Source organism: Entelurus aequoreus, linkage group LG21 (assembly GCF_033978785.1).
Source record: "Entelurus aequoreus isolate RoL-2023_Sb linkage group LG21, RoL_Eaeq_v1.1, whole genome shotgun sequence".
In the NCBI taxonomy this organism is placed as follows: domain Eukaryota; kingdom Metazoa; phylum Chordata; class Actinopteri; order Syngnathiformes; family Syngnathidae; genus Entelurus; species Entelurus aequoreus.
Window position 1 is genome coordinate 49967759 of NC_084751.1, and position 20000 is coordinate 49987758.

The 20000-nt window shown below is 42.0% G+C and overlaps 1 protein-coding gene across 1 annotated transcript in view; it reads left to right on the forward strand.

Annotated features, from left to right (window-relative positions):
• Positions 1-2015: 2015 nt before the first annotated feature.
• LOC133638809 (phospholipid phosphatase-related protein type 1-like) overlaps positions 2016-20000 on the forward strand; it is a 165043-nt gene continuing 147058 nt past the window's right edge. The window contains exon 1 of the mRNA XM_062031783.1: positions 2016-2065. The gene's annotated coding sequence lies outside the window, so the exon portion shown is untranslated. The remainder of the gene's footprint in view (positions 2066-20000) is intronic.

Below are 20000 nucleotides of genomic sequence, written 5' to 3' on the forward strand. Positions count from 1 at the left end.
TAGCACACTGCCCTCTGGTGGATGAAAGTGTAAACTTCAGGTAAAACTGCCAGATCGATCTTTGTTGCAGTCACGTGACCAACAGGCAAGTACCGGTTTCGGGCGATAGTCTCGAGTCCTCATCCATTCATCCATTTTCTACCGCTTGTCCTTTTTGGGATGACGGGGGTGCTGGAGCCTATCCCAGCTGACTTTGGCAGGTTTAAGTGGGCTCCTGTTTGTTCACTGCATCAGTGCAGATGTTCAAAAGTTTAGTGGCAAACATCAACAACAACTTATAAACTATTCATCAGCACATCTCTCTCACTTCACTTGACACCTACAGTATTATTACACACGTACAGTATTATTACACACGTACAGTATTATTACACACGTACAGTATTATTACACACGTACAGTATTAGACACTTACAGTATTATTACACACGTACAGTATTATACACTTACAGTATTATTACACACGTACAGTATTATACACTTACAGTATTATTACACACGTACAGTATTATACACTTACAGTATTATTACACACGTACAGTATTAGACACTTACAGTATTTGACACTTACAGTATTTGACACTTACAGTATTAGACACTTACAGTATTAAACACTTACAGTATTTGACACTTACAGTATTAGACACTTACAGTACTAGACACTTACAGTATTAGACACTTACAGTATTAGGCACTTACAGTACTAGACACTTACAGTATTAGACACTTACAGTATTAGACACGTACAGTATTAGACACTTACAGTACTAGACACTTACAGTACTAGACACTTACAGTATTAGGCACTTACAGTACTAGACACTTACAGTACTAGACACTTACAGTACTAGACACTTACAGTATTAGGCACTTACAGTACTAGACACTTACAGTATTAGGCACTTACAGTACTAGACACTTACAGTACTAGACACTTACAGCATTAGACACTTACAGTATTTGACACTTACAGTACTAGACACTTACAGTATTAGACACTTACAGTATTAGGCACTTACAGTACTAGACACTTACAGTATTAGACACTCACAGTATTTGACACTTACAGTATTAGACACTTACAGTATTTGACACTTACAGTATTAGACAGTTACAGTATTAGACACTTACAGTATTAGACACTTACAGTATTAGACACTTACAGTATTTACATACTGGAGACACATCTTGTCTTTACATGTGAGAGGTCCACAAATGAAACATTAATCAGTGAAAGACCAAGTTGGACTTATTAGTGCATCGCTAAGTAACATATTTGATTGACATAACGAGTGATGGTGACGCTAGTGAGAAAAAGTAAAAAGTTTGTTTGCAGTTGATTTCCTGCTAGAAATATTAGTCTCATCTACAATTCATGTCTGCAGTTGTTTTTAGGCTGTCAAGTTTATTTTGTGTCATTATTTATCTGTAGATGTTGTTCAGCAATGTTTGCTAGCAATGTCAACATTCAGTTTATGCTGTTGAGGTTTATTCATCTACTTTATTATTACTATTATGGATATTTTCTTCATGCTAACAAATATCCCCAAAGATGCCATAATGTGGTCATATGTGTAGAATAAAGCATAATTGTCTCTCCTGCACAACAACAACTAAGCTTTTAGTTTATGTTATGAGAATGGAGAACAAAAATATGGTGGATTGCACCAACAATCACAATATTTATTACTAAGACTTAACATGAGTTATTTTATTTGCACAAGCAGGTCTTCTAGTTCTATTTAGACGTGGCAACCACATTTAACGCAGGTGTCAAATTCATACCTTTTTGAATTTGACTGGTATGATCTTGCCTGCTAGTTACTCTTTGAGCACTGTGCGTGCTTCCGGGTCACGTGACCGCCGCGGTCCAATTAGCTGGGCTTATAAGCCGGTACCAGGAAGTGGCCAGCAGATAGACCAATTGTATGCTCGAGGTAGAGTTTTATTCTTGTTTGTGCTGACTGAGTAGAAACTCAAATGCCTACTTTGTAACTTTATAGAGCCGACTACCAACGCCGGAGTTGTTTTCCTCATTAAGCTGTGAGTGACGGTAGAAGAGTTGGTGAGTCCATATTTATGAACATAGCACCTTTAGCATGTATCTTTCTTGGATTGTTTTCATTGCAGCAGTCTTTGTAGCATATTCTCAATCGTCCATATACAAGGTTTATGATTTAAACCTTTGATAACTATTTGTGTATTGAATGTACTATTAAATGTGTTTTGATAAGTGCACTGATTGTTTTGTATAGGTCATATTTATGCTGCTAATAGTTATTTTGGCATTTTATTGCATATTGTGATTCTGACATGTATTGATTTATATTGTACAATATTGAGCAAAGAACTAGAACATATTCTGGATTCTTTATGATACAATTAGTGTTATTTAAAGAAGATATTTTGTGTACACATGGATACCTAGGTTCCATTCTAGAGGCTAACCTTTCCTGTGACAAAATGGCAACCAAGGTAATCAAAAAGGTTAACCAACGAACGAGATTTCTCTACAGAATCTCCTCTCTGGTCAACAAAAGCACCTTGAGGATTCTGGCGGGAACTCTCGTTCAACCCTTTTTCCATTACGCATGCACCTCCTGGTACCCTAGCACCTCCAAAACCCTCAAATCTAAACTCCAAACATCTCAGAACAAGCTAGTCAGGTTACTTCTAGACCTCCACCCCAGATCCCACCTCACTCCTACCCACTTCTCTAAAGTGGGCTGGCTCAAGGTGGAGGACAGAGTTAAACAACTTGCACTGAGCCTAGTCTATAAAATCCGCTACACCTCCCTGATACCGAAGTACATATCAAACTACTTCCTTAACGTAAATGACCGCCATAACCACAACACCAGGGGGTGCTCCACTAACCACGTTAAACCCAGATTCCGAACTAACAAAGGTCTTAACTCATTCTCTTTCTATGCCACATCAATGTGGAATGCGCTCCCAACAGGTATAAAAGAAAGGGCATCTCTATCCTCCTTCAAAAGCGCAATAAAAGTTCACCTCCAGGCAGCTACAACCCTAAACTAACACCCTCCCCGGATTGCTAATAATCAAATGTAAACAATCAAATGCAGATACTTTTTCTTTTTCTTATGCCTTCTGATCTCTCTCTCTCTCTCTCTCTCTCTCTCTCTCTCTATGTCCACTACTTGATGTCCATACCCCCCCCCCCCCCCCTCCACACCCCTGATTGTAAATAATGTAAATAATTCAATGTGATTAACTTGTGTGATGACTGTATTATGATGATAGTATATCTGATAGTATATATCTGTATCATGAATCAATTTAAGTGGACCCCGACTTAAACAAGTTGAAAAACTTATTCGGGTGTTACCATTTAGTGGTCAATTGTACGGAATATGTACTTCACTGTGCAACCTACTAATAAAAGTCTCAATCAATCAATCAATTATAAGAAGGTTCCTGGCTCTTACACAGGCCAGGCTTCTTTTTTTTTATGGCGAGCTAAAGAAAGAAGAATCTAGTCCAAGGACTGGTTTTGGAAGATTCCAGCCAGGAACCAGCACCTGTTCTGTCTGGGCGGGTAGGAGGCTCTCCAGCCGACCCTTTTCATCCCCCCCTCATCTTTAACCAGCAGTACATGGATTGTACTGCCATCCTTTTTTCCCCCCCACGAACTCTTAAGTCTGAACTGAGCTTTATTCAGATCCAGAGACATTAATTACTGAAATGTGAATTGTGTGTGTATATATGTATATAGTCACTGTTGTTTTCCAGATTACTTTCCTGTTGAATGGCCATTCAACGTATTGTGTGTGTATATCTGCTGTCCCTCACAAATTGTTTAATACACGGAGTTAACCAACCTGCAATTTGAGCTTTGCCTTCTCTCTCCAAGTGGAAACCCTAGTCTTTTGTTCCTAGCCCATAAAACCCCATATTTATTGCATTGATTGTAGCACGGATTGGTTACACACAACATAACACAAACTAATGTGGTCTCTTGTCCTTTCTTGATGTTTACTTCTGCTCTCAAACACTACTAATGTAGTAGAGAATAAACTTGATCGCATCACAGAAACTTTCTCAAACAAATCAAATGTTCAAACAAACATTTCACAAAGTGATCTCTGCAGACACAAGTGGTCCAGTGTGTTTCACGAGATGATGAAAGTGATCATTTTAAGAGACATTTGACCCACTTTCATTTTTAGCTGACTTCATGACCTTTATGAACCACTTCTTTTGATAATCTATTAAAGTTATTTTCTATCTCTCTATTTGATTGACAGGAACAGCCAAGAACAGAACAACAACAACACAACATTTTCTGCTCAAACTACATTAACTCTCCCTTGTTTTAATGCTACACTCAAGCTGCTTGGCCACGGATGTGACGTCATCTCATATGCGAGCCAGCAACACACTAACATAATCATTGATCATAATCATTGATGATCGTAGCTCACACAATATTTCAAAAGACAATCAGCTGTTTATGTAAAGTCTTATTTGTCCTCCTACAGTATTAGAACTTCATCACATTTTCTCAGACAATACATTCTCAAAAGGGAGGGGGGTGCTTACATGTTGCATACTGGGGGGGGGGGTGCTTACATGTTGCATACTGGGGGGGTGCTTACATGTTGCATACTGGGGGGGTGCTTACATGTTGCATACTGGGGGGGGGGGGTGCTTACATGTTGCATAGTGGGGGGGTGCTTACATGTTGCATACTGGGGAGGTGCTTACATGTTGCATAGTGGGGGGGGGGGTGCTTACATGTTGCATACTGGGGGAGTGCTTACATGTTGCATACTGGGGGGGTGCGTACATGTTGCATACTGGGGGGGTGCTTACATGTTGCATACGGGGGGGGGGGGGGTGCTTACATGTTGCATACTGAAAAATCAAAGAATTGGGGCCACTAAAATATTTTTTATAAACATTTTTTATTTTGTAAGAAGTTAACAAAAAGTGTTGTAAATACATTTTATTAAAAGACAAATCTTTGCGTTATAAGTTAACAGTGTCAACTTTCAGCTGTTTTTCTTCTTTACATTACTTGTTGCTGTATTTTCCCATTTTGTGCCCTTTTTTTGTTTATTTAAATGAGTTTAAAAATAATAATAGTTAATGAAGATGTATGATTGCATTGTTTTTCGCAGTCAGATTTTGAATAATGTTTGAATAATATATTGAAATATTTTTAAACTGCCACTGAATGTATTTTTGTCTAAAGCAGCATCTTGGTGCGCCTTCACAGAACCACCACTAGAGGGCAGTGTTTGTCAGGTTGGAGACACCAAACAGCAGCAACATTAGTGCACTTTTACAGAACCACCGCTAGAGGGCAGTGTTTGTCAGGTTGGAGACACCACACAGCAGCAACCTTAGTGGACCAAAATATGATGTTAAGTTATAATCAATTAGAAATATGTACTCATGGAAAGGAGTAATTGTACATCATGTGATTAATTCAGCTATTTGATTCAATCAGGCACACAGTGGAAAACATGGACATTCATTTTTGGTATTTATTCAAGTGAGAATGAAGTTTATACTGTAGATAGTGCAAATTAATATTTCACTTCACTCATACGGTCTTCAAGATATACTGCATTTGTCATTTGTTGTGGCCTACTAATATGAAACTTACTGCCACTACTAACCAAATGTTTAGGCTTAATATGAAAGATAAGAAATTAATTGATTATAGCAACTGAAGCAGTTTCAGTGGAACATGCATAAGATGAAATGTGATGCATCACACATTTACACTTGTTTCATTACAGCACGTCCCAAAAGGAGTAGGAAGAAGCAGAGCTTATTTAATCCTACACCTTTTCATATCAGAGCAATTTTATCCCATTTCCTTCTTCTCTGTAACAGAACAGTGAATAAATAAATAATAAATAAATAAATATACCCTAGTAAGTAAACAAATATTAAATACATAAATAATCATCCTTTTTTTTTTTTTAAATGTTGAAGATGTTCATCATAATTGTTCTACTTTGTAGTTTGAACTTAAAGTGAATTATATTGCTGCTTTGTTTGATTGCTTTGCTTCATCCATTCCATCATTTCATTCCACATACTGACATGCTAAAGGTTCTAAATGTTGTACGTGCATACAAATATTTTAAAATACATTTTTCTCTAAGATTATATTTCTCGTCTTTTGTTGAGAAGAATTGTTGTACATTCTTAGCTAGCAGGTTATAGTTTGCTTTGGACGTCATTTAACTGTTTGCAAATTCAATATATCGTGGAATTTCAATATTTTTAAATCAATAAATAAAGTGTTTGTATGTTCTCTATATCCAACATTATTATTATTATTATAACTGACCTTTTTTGTAACAGTTAGTGAATAAGTCTACTTTTGTCATTATTTCTGCACAATAAGTCAGATATGTGACACTAGTGAGCAGAAGACAATATGAAGTCATGTTTGGTCCAGAACATGTTTTGTTTTATTCATTATTGACGTGTTTCTTTTATTTTATTCATTATTGACGTGTTTCTTTTATTTTATTCATTATTGACGTGTTTCTTGCTACTTTATGTTGTATATTTTTTATGTGAGGTTTCAAAGTTCATTTTATCATCTATTTTGTGTTTTCTTTTTACCTTTTCAATGTCTTTTTTTTAATAAATATATGTACAAAAAACATCTGGCAATGTGCATTTTCTTGCACCTGGAACATTCCAGCACCGGCTCACAGATAGTGTCTTCCATGCTAGCAGATAGTGTCTTCCATGCTAGCAGATAGTGTCTTCCGTGCTAGCAGATAGTGTCTTCCATGCTCGCAGATAGTGTCTTCCATGCTCGCAGATAGTGTCTTCCATGCTAGCAGATAGTGTCTTCCGTGCTCGCAGATAGTGTCTTCCATGCTAGCAGATAGTGTCTTCCGTGCTAGCAGATAGTGTCTTACGTGCTAGCAGATAGTGTCTTCCGTGCTCGCAGATAGTGTCTTCCGTGCTAGCAGATAGTGTCTTCCGTGCTCGCAGATAGTGTCTTCCGTGCTAGCAGATAGTGTCTTCCGTGCTCGCAGATAGTGTCTTCCGTGCTAGCAGATAGTGTCTTCCGTGCTCGCAGATAGTGTCTTCCGTGCTAGCAGATAGTGTCTTCCGTGCTAGCAGATAGTGTCTTCCGTGCTCGCAGATAGTGTCTTCCGTGCTAGCAGATAGTGTCTTCCGTGCTCGCAGATAGTGTCTTCCGTGCTAGCAGATAGTGTCTTCCGTGCTCGCAGATAGTGTCTTCCGTGCTCGCAGATAGTGTCTTCCGTGCTCGCAGATAGTGTCTTCCGTGCTAGCAGATAGTGTCTTCCGTGCTCGCAGATAGTGTCTTCCGTGCTCGCAGATAGTGTCTTCCGTGCTAGCAGATAGTGTCTTCCATACTAGCAGATAGTGTCTTGCATGCTAGCAGATAGTCTTCCATGAGTACACACAATAACCTCATTTGAATAAGACGCTCTGCATCAGTTATCAGTTGCACACGCAGTCTTAGTAAATCACGCAGCCACTAATAGTACACACTATTTTATATTTTGCAAACATTTAGCACATGCTATTTGGATGTCAGTAAATGAAGGCTCAGAGAGTTTATGTTGAAATATTTGACATATTAACAGTCTTGATGAACACACTTTGTGACACCTTCAATTATTAAACACATTTTAGCTGCCAGCAGCAGCCCAGCTGTGCCACACTCAGCAAATATGTGCTAATAAAACATTCAAGCAACATCCCGGCCACAATTGAGGAAAGGAAATATTATGATGATGATGATGATTATGATGACGTCCATCTTGTCAGTGCAAGATGACTCAAAACAATCCAACATTCAACCAGCTGGGAAAAAGTCAGCATAACATCTTCTTATCAACAAGTTTGACTCATTGATCCAGCAGCCAGATGAGGAGGGGGAGTCCTCTTATGAGGAGGGGGAGTCCTCTTATGAGGAGGGGGAGTCCTCTTATGGAGGGAGGGAGGAAGACCCTCCATGGACCCACTCAGGACCCCCTGCTGTGGTGTGGAGGAGGGGCGGAGCAGCGTGGGATTGTTTTGGACAAAGCTCCGCGCACAAAGATGGAGGGTGTGTGTGTGTGTGTGTGTGTGTGTGTGTGTGTGTGTGTGTGTGTGTGTGTGTGTGTGTGTGTGCGCGCGCGTGTGTGTGTGGACAAACAGTGATTTTGTCTTTATCAAATTAATTAGTGTGATTTCTGACAATCTGCTGGGATAAGTGTGTGTGTGTGTGTGTGTGTGTGTGTGTGTGTGTGTGTGTGTGTGTGTGTGTGTGTGTGTGTGTGTGTGTGTGTGTGTGTGCGTGTGTGTGTGTGTGTGTGTGTGGACAAACAGTGATTTTGTCTTTATCAAATTAATTAGTGTGATTTCTGACAATCTGCTGGGATAAGTGTGTGTGTGTGTGTGTGTGTGTGTGTGTGTGTGTGTGTGTGTGTGTGTGTGTGTGTGTGCGTGTGCGTGCGTGTGTGTGTGTGTGTGTGTGTGTGTGTGTGTGCAGCTGTAGCACGCAAAAGAAGGCCAGGGCCCCCGGGACAAACGTGGCCGCTTACTCGCTTGGTTGCCATGGTGATGAGGAGACGGGAAAGGCTCTGTCGGAATTGCCATTAAAATGGAGAGCAGCACACACACACACACACACACACACACACACACACACACACACACACACACACACACACACACACACACACACACACACACACAGACTGATGTGAAGACAAAGCAAACAAGCACACACACACACACACACACACTTGAGTTGGGATGAAAAGGGTTGTCTTTAAAAATAAAAAAACAAAAATAAAAATATTCTGACTGGTCTGAGCTACACTTGCACACATTACTATGATTCTCTTGGGATTGTGTGTGTGTGTGTGTGTGTGTGTGTGCGTGTGTGTGTGTGTGTGTGTGTGTGTGTGTGTGTGTGCGTGTTCCAAGCAGGTGTGCTGTGTGAAAGGTCATCCAATGCTGAGTGAAGGTTGTGGTCAAACTGTGGTTGTTCCCATGTTGGATGCTGGGGTTAAACAATGCATCCATCTATACATTTCCTACAGTTTTGATGTCGCTGGGGGGGAAGCTGGAGCCTATCCCAGCAGCACTGGGGTGTAAGGTGGGGTACACCCTGGACAAGTGGCCGCCTCATGGCCTGGGCCAATGCAAAGAGTGACATTTGACTTTTTATTCCCAGCTGTATGTAGAAGTGTCTGCTTGTATCAGCTCTGATATATTTATTTTTATCTATTATGTATTTATTATTATCTGATATATTTATTCCCAGCTGTATGTAGAAGTGTCTGCTTGTATCAGCTCTATATTTATTATTATTATATATTTATTATTATCTGATATATTTATTCCCAGCTGTATGTAGAAGTGTCTGCTTGTATCAGCTCTGATATATTTATTATTATTATATATTTATTATTATCTGATATATTTATCCCCAGCTGTATGTAGAAGTGTCTGCTTGTATCAGCTCTGATATATTTATTATTATATATTTATTATTATCTGATATATTTATTCCCAGCTGTATGTAGAAGTGTCTGCTTGTCTCAGCTCTGATATATTTATTATTATTATCTATTATATATTTATTATTATCTGATATATTTATCCCCAGCTGTATGTAGAAGTGTCTCCTTGTCTTAACTCTGATATATTTATTATTATTATGTATTATATATTTATTATTATCTGATATATTTATATTCCCAGCTGTATGTAGAAGTGTCTGCTTGCATCAGCTCTGATATATTTATTATTATCTATTATATATTTATTATTATCTGATATATTTATTCCCAGCTGTATGTAGAAGTGTCTGCTTGTATCAGCTCTGATATATTTATTATTATTATCTATTATATATTTATTATTATCTGATATATTTATTCTGAGCTGTATGTAGAAGTGTCTGCTAGTATCAGCTCTGATTTATTTATTATTGTTATCTATTATATATTTATTATTATTTGATATATTTATCCCCAGCTGTATGTAGAAGTGTCTGCTAGTATCAGCTCTGCTCTTTTAATGTCTTTAATGTCCTTTGTCTTCTTTGATGTTTGATGTTTCCATCGTACATGTGTGTGCTATGGCTATGAGTTGTTTTTCCCCTTGGCCTCAGTCTGGACCCCCTCTCTCCAGGGGCCCAGGCTTAGACCCAATTTTTCAAAACCATGATTTAAACAGTTTTTCTAGGGCATATACAGGAAATATGAAAAAAGTGTTTTTGTTTTTCACCTGGGAATAAAGAAACAAACAGTGAGACCTTGGATGAGACATCATTTTGTTTTTCATCTTCACTTCAAGAGACCACCTTCAAACAACACAACAAGTCCTGCTTTATGTTGATTTATGTTTCAACACACCACCATTCAGCAGTCACTAAGAGGACACACAATGGAAGTCATGTGCCAGTGACATCACCAATGGAAGTCATGTCCCAGTGACATCACCAATGGAAGTCATGTCCCAGTGACATCACCAATGGAAGTCATGTCCCAGTGACATCACCAATGGAAGTCATGTCCCAGTGACATCACCAATGGAAGTCATGTCCCAGTGACATCACCAATGGAAGTCATGTGCCAGTGACATCACCAATGGAAGTCATGTCCCAGTGACATCACCAATGGAAGTCATGTCCCAGTGACATCACCAATGGAAGTCATGTCCCAGTGACATCACCAATGGAAGTCATGACCCAGTGACATCACCAATGGAAGTCATGTCCCAGTGACATCACCAATGAAAGTCATGTCCCAGTGACATCACCAATGGAAGTCATGACCCAGTGACATCACCAATGGAAGTCATGTCCCAGTGACATCACCAATGGAAGTCATGTCCCAGTGACATCACCAATGAAAGTCATGTCCCAGTGACATCACCAATGGAAGTCATGACCCAGTGACATCACCAATGGAAGTCATGTCCCAGTGACATCACCAATGGAAGTCATGTCCCTGTGACATCACCAATGAAAGTCATGTCCCTGTGACATCACCAATGGAAGTCATGTGCCTGTGACATCACCAATGAAAGTCATGTCCCAGTGACATCACCAATGGAAGTCATGTGCCTGTGACATCACCAATGGAAGTCATGTCCCAGTGACATCACCAATGGAAGTCATGTCCCTGTGACATCACCAATGGAAGTCATGTCCCAGTGACATCACCAATGAACGTCATGTCCCAGTGACATCACCAATGAACGTCATGTCCCAGTGACATCACCAAGGAAAGTCATGTCCCAGTGACATCACCAATGAAAGTCATGTCCCAGTGACATCACCAATGGAAGTCATGTCCCTGTGACATCACCAATGGAAGTCATGTCCCAGTGACATCACCAATGGAAGTCATGTCCCTGTGACATCACCAATGGAAGTCATGTCCCAGTGACATCACCAATGGAAGTCATGTGCCTGTGACATCACCAATGGAAGTCATGTCCCTGTGACATCACCAATGGAAGTCATGTGCCAGTGACATCACCAATGGAAGTCATGTCCCTGTGACATCACCAATGGAAGTCATGTCCCAGTGACATCACCAATGGAAGTCATGTCCCTGTGACATCACCAATGGAAGTCATGTCCCAGTGACATCACCAATGGAAGTCATGTGCCTGTGACATCACCAATGGAAGTCATGTCCCTGTGACATCACCAATGAAAGTCATGTCCCAGTGACATCACCAATGGAAGTCATGTCCCAGTGACATCACCAATGGAAGTCATGTCCCTGTGACATCACCAATGAACGTCATGTCCCTGTGACATCACCAATGGAAGTCATGTCCCAGTGACATCACCAATGGAAGTCATGTCCCAGTGACATCACCAATGGAAGTCATGTCCCAGTGACATCACCAATGGAAGTCATGTGCCTGTGACATCACCAATGGAAGTCATGTCCCTGTGACATCACCAATGGAAGTCATGTGCCAGTGACATCACCAATGGAAGTCATGTCCCTGTGACATCACCAATGGAAGTCATGTCCCAGTGACATCACCAATGGAAGTCATGTGCCAGTGACATCACCAATGGAAGTCATGTCCCAGTGACATCACCAATGGAAGTCATGTGCCTGTGACATCACCAATGGAAGTCATGTCCCTGTGACATCACCAATGAAAGTCATGTCCCAGTGACATCACCAATGGAAGTCATGTCCCAGTGACATCACCAATGGAAGTCATGTCCCTGTGACATCACCAATGAACGTCATGTCCCTGTGACATCACCAATGGAAGTCATGTCCCAGTGACATCACCAATGGAAGTCATGTCCCTGTGACATCACCAATGGAAGTCATGACCCAGTGACATCACCAATGGAAGTCATGTCCCAGTGACATCACCAATGGAAGTCATGTCCCAGTGACATCACCAATGGAAGTCATGTCCCAGTGACATCACCAATGGAAGTCATGTCCCTGTGACATCACCAATGGAAGTCATGTCCCAGTGACATCACCAATGGAAGTCATGTCCCAGTGACATCACCAATGGAAGTCATGTCCCAGTGACATCACCAATGGAAGTCATGTCCCAGTGACATCACCAATGAACGTCATGTCCCTGTGACATCACCAATGGAAGTCATGTCCCAGTGACATCACCAATGGAAGTCATGTCCCAGTGACATCACCAATGGAAGTCATGTCCCAGTGACATCACCAATGGAAGTCATGTGCCAGTGACATCACCAATGAACGTCATGTCCCTGTGACATCACCAATGGAAGTCATGTCCCAGTGACATCACCAATGAACGTCATGTCCCAGTGACATCACCAATGAACGTCATGTCCCAGTGACATCACCAATGAAAGTCATGTCCCAGTGACATCACCAATGAAAGTCATGTCCCAGTGACATCACCAATGGAAGTCATGTCCCAGTGACATCACCAATGGAAGTCATGTCCCAGTGACATCACCAATGGAAGTCATGTGCCAGTGACATCACCAATGGAAGTCATGTCCCAGTGACATCACCAATAGAAGTCATGTCCCAGTGACATCACCAATGAAAGTCATGTCCCAGTGACATCACCATCTAAAGTCATGTCCCAGTGACATCACCAATGGAAGTCATGTCCCAGTGACATCACCAATGAAAGTCATGTCCCAGTGACATCACCAATGAAAGTCATGTCCCAGTGACATCACCAATGGAAGTCATGTCCCAGTGACATCACCAATGGAAGTCATGTCCCAGTGACATCACCAATGGAAGTCATGTGCCAGTGACATCACCAATGAAAGTCATGTCCCAGTGACATCACCAATGGAAGTCATGTCCCAGTGACATCACCAATGGAAGTCATGTCCCAGTGACATCACCAATGGAAGTCATGTCCCAGTGACATCACCAATGGAAGTCATGTCCCAGTGACATCACCAATGGAAGTCATGTCCCAGTGACATCACCAATGGAAGTCATGTCCCAGTGACATCACCAATGGAAGTCATGTCCCAGTGACATCGCCAAAGGAAATCATGTGCCAGTGACATCACCAATGAAAGTCATGTCCCAGTGACATCACCAATGTCTGCCAGGAGTTAATCCTGGTGACTAAGATTGCATGAACAAAAACGATCCTAAATGTCTGTTTAGTACAGTAGCATCGCTAACCCAACAAAGGACTCCTCCCAGTAGCTCCACCCACTCGGCAGATGACTTTATGAATTTCTTTAATAAGAAAATTGAACTCATTAGAAAGGAGATTAAAGACAACGCATCCCAGCTACAACTGGGTTCTATTCATCATCATCGGCAGTCACTCGTGGTCAAGTATGACTGTCCTCAGAATGGATGGGTTCCCATTCGTGAGGACGCCTGCCTGTGACATCTTTTAGCGTGGGGAGACTGATGTGCCTGCAGCCACCACACGGTCCTTGGGGGCCTTGATCCAGTGGCATGGATCCATGACGACTGGAGACCACCCTCTGTTGCAGCCTTCATCCGCCTTCAGTGCCGTTGTGACATGCAGTGTCATCCTCCGCCACTTCCACCGTTGAGGTCTTATATCTATTTAACCCATAGATGGGGCAGTGGTTGGCGGACGCCAGGGCGTGTCCACACACTGGTGGGCCTGCACGCCTCGCCTCTGGGGCCCACTGCTGCTCCGAGATCCCCTACAGTTGAGCCTGTGTCCGCAAAGACGCAGTTTACCATGTGTGGCCATGAGGAGGCACCACAGGGGTCTTGGTGGTGGAGAGGCTTTGTACCAGCAGGAGGAGGCTTACGAACTCGGCTCCTCTTTTCACCCACCCAGGGTCTAGCTTTCACCCACCCAGGGTCTAGCTGGCGGCGATAGCTGTAAGCAGAGAGTAGCAAGCAGGGGCAGCATTAGGGATGTGCGTATCGATCCTGTGGTATCGATATATCGATACTCACACACTACTTATTTGGCATCACTTTTCTGAAAAAAGTATCGATATAAACCAAAAAAGGGCGTGTGGGGGGTGCAAGCATCACTTTCAGATGTTTTTGATGACTTACTTAACTTACTATGTGCTGGGACACCCCTGTACCTGGCAGAGTATAGAGCTGGCCCAGTCATGTGACAGGACACAGAGAATGAGCGTCGTCAACGTGCAACACACACACACACACACACACACACGCACACGCACACGCACACACACACACACACACACACACACACACACACACACACACACACACACACACACACACACACACACACACACACACACACACACACACACACACACACACAGCCAGCCGACAGCGTTGTTACTTTTCCTGAACAGCAATCTGAGACTTCAGTAAAGTGTGACGTGTGACGACATATCTGGAGTACACTAAAGGTGTGATGGTGTCAGACATTTTTGTAGATCATTTTTCCAAGTTGATTTTCTCAGGGAACTGTCTTTCATATGCAGGTTTATAGGACAAGGAAATCCTAGTTTATTGTGATAAGGAAATTATTGACTTTGCTTCAGAGAAGTGTTATAAGTTTACTTCCACAAAGAGGTTTGAAACATAACATTGTTATGAATAATTGTTTTTATAAGCTTTTTCTACCAATACTTTTTTTTGAGGAATAAGAAAAGTGAAAATGTGTATATTTTTGTTTATATTTAATTTATTTTTCATATTTATGTTATTTATTTTAATTTTACTTTTATTATATATTGACCATAATAAATGTGGTATAAATGGTCTGTATTTGTCTTAAATAATAACAATAGTAATAATATTTTTGACTGACAAAAATTGCCAATAAGAAATTAATGGTATCGGTATCGATGAAAATGCAAGAAAAAGTATCGGTATCGTATGGAATCCTAAAAGTGTGGTATCGCCCATCCCTAGGCAGCATGCACTAACTACAAGCACTTCTGCCACAAATCTAACGCACTGACACATCACACACACTCTGTGCACGAGCACTCACACACTATTAACACAGATACAACTGTACAGTATATACGACAGATACTACCCTCCAAAATAATCTCTCTATTTTTGATGAAATAACATTAGAGGAATTATTACGGCGTGTAAGTAAACATGTTTACTTGACCCTCTTCCTGGGAAACTTATCAAGGAACTGTTTGTATTATTAGGTCTATCACTGTTAAATATTATAAATATGTGGTCCTCTCCAAGGTTTCTCATAGTCATTCACATCGACGTCCCACTGGGGTGAGTTTTTCCTTGCCCGTATGTGGGCTCTGTACCGAGGATGTCGTTGTGGCTTGTACAGCCCTTTGAGACACTTGTGATTTAGGGCTATATAAATAAACATTGATTGATTGATTGATTGATGAAGATGATGTCATATTTATCTGGAGGCGTGGTGAGCAGGACAACACACAACAACAACAACAACAACACACAACAACAACAACACAACACCTGCAATGACCTACTGATGACTGTTTATTAATACTACATGTGCACATTAAAAAACATTGTTTTCATTTCTTCTGTTATTATTTTTTTATAGATTTTGTGTGATCGCTCCTGAACAAAAAATGGTTGTATTGTCTGCAAATAATACCAACTTTAAGTCCTCACAACTTTACAAATGTTGTTTTAATTGAGATTAAACAATATTGGTCCCAGTGTTGATCCCTGAGGGACACCACACAAATATTTAGAGCTGTAGACGTATGTTTGCCGAGCTTTGGGTGTTGCTTCCTGTTGGCCAAGTAGCTTCTTACACACTTCCAGACCAACCCTCTGATGTCATACATTAATTATTATATTATGTTAATAGTATCAACTTTGGTCCATAAACACTGCAGCTGCACACTGTTTACTATCTATTGTATTGGTAGTTTCCTCCATTAATTATTATATTATGTTAATAGTATCAACTTTGGTCCATAAACACTGCAGCTACACACTATTTACCATCTATTGCATTGGTAGTTCCCTCCATTATTATCATATTATGTTAATAGTATCGACTTTGGTACATAAACACTGCAGCTACACACTGTTTACCATCTATTGTATTGGTAGTTTCCTCCATTAATGTCATTTATGACTGGTCTGTTGTCATTCCATTAGCAGAGCAGGTTGCAAGAGTGAAAGTGGAATCATGTTCTCACAATTTGCTGCCATAAATGATGCAAAGGTCGTGTTGATGTGACGTCTTTGACCTTTGCTGAGGTCACGGGCTCATAAAGAATATCATGAAGATGATTCATGATTGGATTCTACTCTGCTGGCATGGAAGATGAGCTTGCATCACATTTGTGTGCTGCGTTCACTGACCTGTAAAAAAGAGTGCCAGGGGAGGAAGAGAGGAAATCAGAGATGGGAGAGGAGGGAGAAGCAAACATTGGGAGGCCATTTTGTAGCATTTTGTAGCATTTTGTAGCATTTTGGAGCATTTTGGAGCATTTTGTAGCATTTTGGAGCATTTTGGAGCATTCCCTCCTGCAGGTTCAGCATATTCATCTCTTCTTTACACTGTAACACATTACTTGACTCAATGCATTTATTACATGCAAAACTAAGCTTCTGTTTGCATTCTTGTCTCTGACACATTCTTGTCTCTGTTTGCATTATTGTCTGTGTGACACATCCCTGCCTTCAGCCACTTGGCTCCGTGTGTGTGTTGACTCACTTGCCTCCATTAGCATTTAGCCCAGCGAGTCGCTAATGGAGATGAATGTGGCCTCCACCTCACGTTGATGATTTCATCACACTAATAGGCTGTCACGCTCACCTTAAGTGGACTTACAGCTGTCACGCTCACCTTAAGTGGACGTCCAGCTGTCACGCTCACCTTAAGTGGACTTACAGTTGTCACGCTCACCTTAAGTGGACGTCCAGTTGTCACGCTCACCTTAAGTGGACGTCCAGTTGTCACGCTCACCTTAAGTGGACGTCCAGCTGTCACGCTCACCTTAAGTGGACGTCCAGCTGTCACGCTCACCTTAAGTGGACATCCAGCTGTCACGCTCACCTTAAGTGGACGTCCAGTTGTCACGCTCACCTTAAGTGGACGTCCAGTTGTCACGCTCACCTTAAGTGGACTTACAGCTGTCACGCTCACCTTAAGTGGACTTACAGTTGTCACGCTCACCTTAAGTGGACGTCCAGTTGTCACGCTCACCTTAAGTGGACGTCCAGCTGTCACGCTCACCTTAAGTGGACGTCCAGCTGTCACGCTCACCTTAAGTGGACATCCAGCTGTCACGCTCACCTTAAGTGGACGTCCAGCTGTCACGCTCACCTTAAGTGGACGTCCAGCCGTCACGCTCACCTTAAGTGGACGTCCAGCTGTCACGCTCACCTTAAGTGGACGTCCAGTTGTCACGCTCACCTTAAGTGGACGTCCAGTTATCACGCTCACCTTAAGTGGACGTCCAGCTGTCACGCTCACCTTAAGTGGACGTCCAGCTGTCACGCTCACCTTAAGTCGACGTCCAGCTGTCACGCTCACCTTAAGTGGACGTCCAGCTGTCACGCTCACCTTAAGTGGACGTCCAGCTGTCACGCTCACCTTAAGTGGACGTCCAGTTGTCACGCTCACCTTAAGTGGACGTCCAGTTGTCACGCTCACCTTAAGTGGACGTCCAGTTGTCACGCTCACCTTAAGTGGACGTCCAGCTGTCACGCTCACCTTAAGTGGACGTCCAGTTGTCACGCTCACCTTAAGTGGACGTCCAGCTGTCACGCTCACCTTAAGTGGACGTCCAGCTGTCACGCTCACCTTAAGTGGACGTCCAGCTGTCACGCTCACCTTAAGTGGACGTCCAGTTGTCACGCTCACCTTAAGTGGACGTCCAGTTGTCACGCTCACCTTAAGTGGACGTCCAGCTGTCACGCTCACCTTAAGTGGACGTCCAGCTGTCACGCTCACCTTAAGTGGACGTCCAGCTGTCACGCTCACCTTAAGTGGACGTCCAGTTGTCACGCTCACCTTAAGTGGACGTCCTGGCCTGAAGAGCCGTTTGGGCTTTAGTGTGACCTCAAGTGTCCTCGCCAGGTTCAACATCACACTGCAAATATGTCTTTTACAGGACTGTGCACGTCTTCAGGTGTATTTGTCTGTGTGGAAGGGGATTGTGATTAGTGCACTGCAAGTCAACACCTCTGTCCATGGTGCTGAAACAGGGCGCCATCAGACAGGGGCGTGGCATGTATACTGACGGCGAGACACAGCTGGCAGATGATTAGATTGCACAGGTGGTACGTGTCAAACTAATCATCTGTTGTCTTTAACAGTGAGCGGCCGGGTGCTGGAAGGGAAGGAAGTTGGGAGAGAGACTGGAAAGTCCAAAAACAAGAAGTTTATGTGATGGTGGTGTTGAAAAACATTAAAAAGCTTATTTTAAACTCCATGCGCTTGGTCACTTTGACGTGCAACTGTGGGACCGCAAGACAGCGACTTCTACAGTCTGGTTTCATGTCATGGGAAGTATTAAAGGGGAAGCAGACGCTAGCACCCTTTGGTGCATGTTGGTGTGTCCCGACCTGAGAACTAGTGATGATATGAGTCCAATACCAAGAAAACAAAGAGTTTGGATTCAAGCAGTCTTTGTGAAAAGCCAGGTGACATTTAAATGTCCTCCAATAAGCACAACATGAAGAAGACATTTACAAAAGGTAAACATGGGAGGATATACTGTAGGTTACCAGGAACTAGCAGCTACACAGCAACTAAGCACACAATAGCATACAAGCTAGTCATACACAATAAGTGCTCCTAATTGAACAATGAACATTTGTCAATACAAACAAGAACCACAGATGCATGTTACTTACAGGCTGTAAAGTATCCAGTAACAAATGTATCCGCATCAGTCAACTTACTACGCAATGACTTTTTATATGCGGACGGCGTGGCGCGGTTGGGGGAGTGGCTGTGCCAGCAACCTGAGGGTTTCTGGTTCGATCCCCACCTTCTACCATCCTAGTCACGTCCGTTGTGTCCTTGAGCAAGACGCTTCACCCTTGCTCCTGATGGGTGGTGGTTAGGGCCTTGCATGGCAGCTCCCGCCATCAGTGTGTGAATGTGTGTGTGAATGTGTGAATGTGGAAATAGTGTCAAAGCGCTTAGAGTACCTTGAAGGTATAAAAGTGCTATACGAGTATAACACTTTTACCATTTAATGAAGTTATTGTGTTGTCTTGCCAAAAAACTCTTTTTTTCCTTGACATGATTTTCTTCCCCCCTGCCCATCTTTTCTATAAATGTGCTTTTCTGAAGCATCCCAGCATTCCTAACCCTGGTATCCTTGTGTTGGTTGCCAAGGCAACCTTGCATCCAAGTTATTTTTAGCAGCATATCAGCACGACCGCCATCAAAACACAGATTGTGTGTGGATGAATTTTTTTTTTTTTTTTTTTTTTTTTTTTTTGTTATCGTTTGTGAAATTACCTTTAAAAGAACACAATCAAACACTTGAAAGATAAGAAATTGTATACAAGTTTAAATTGGAGATCAAATAATAGCAAAGTTTGCCCTGTGATTGA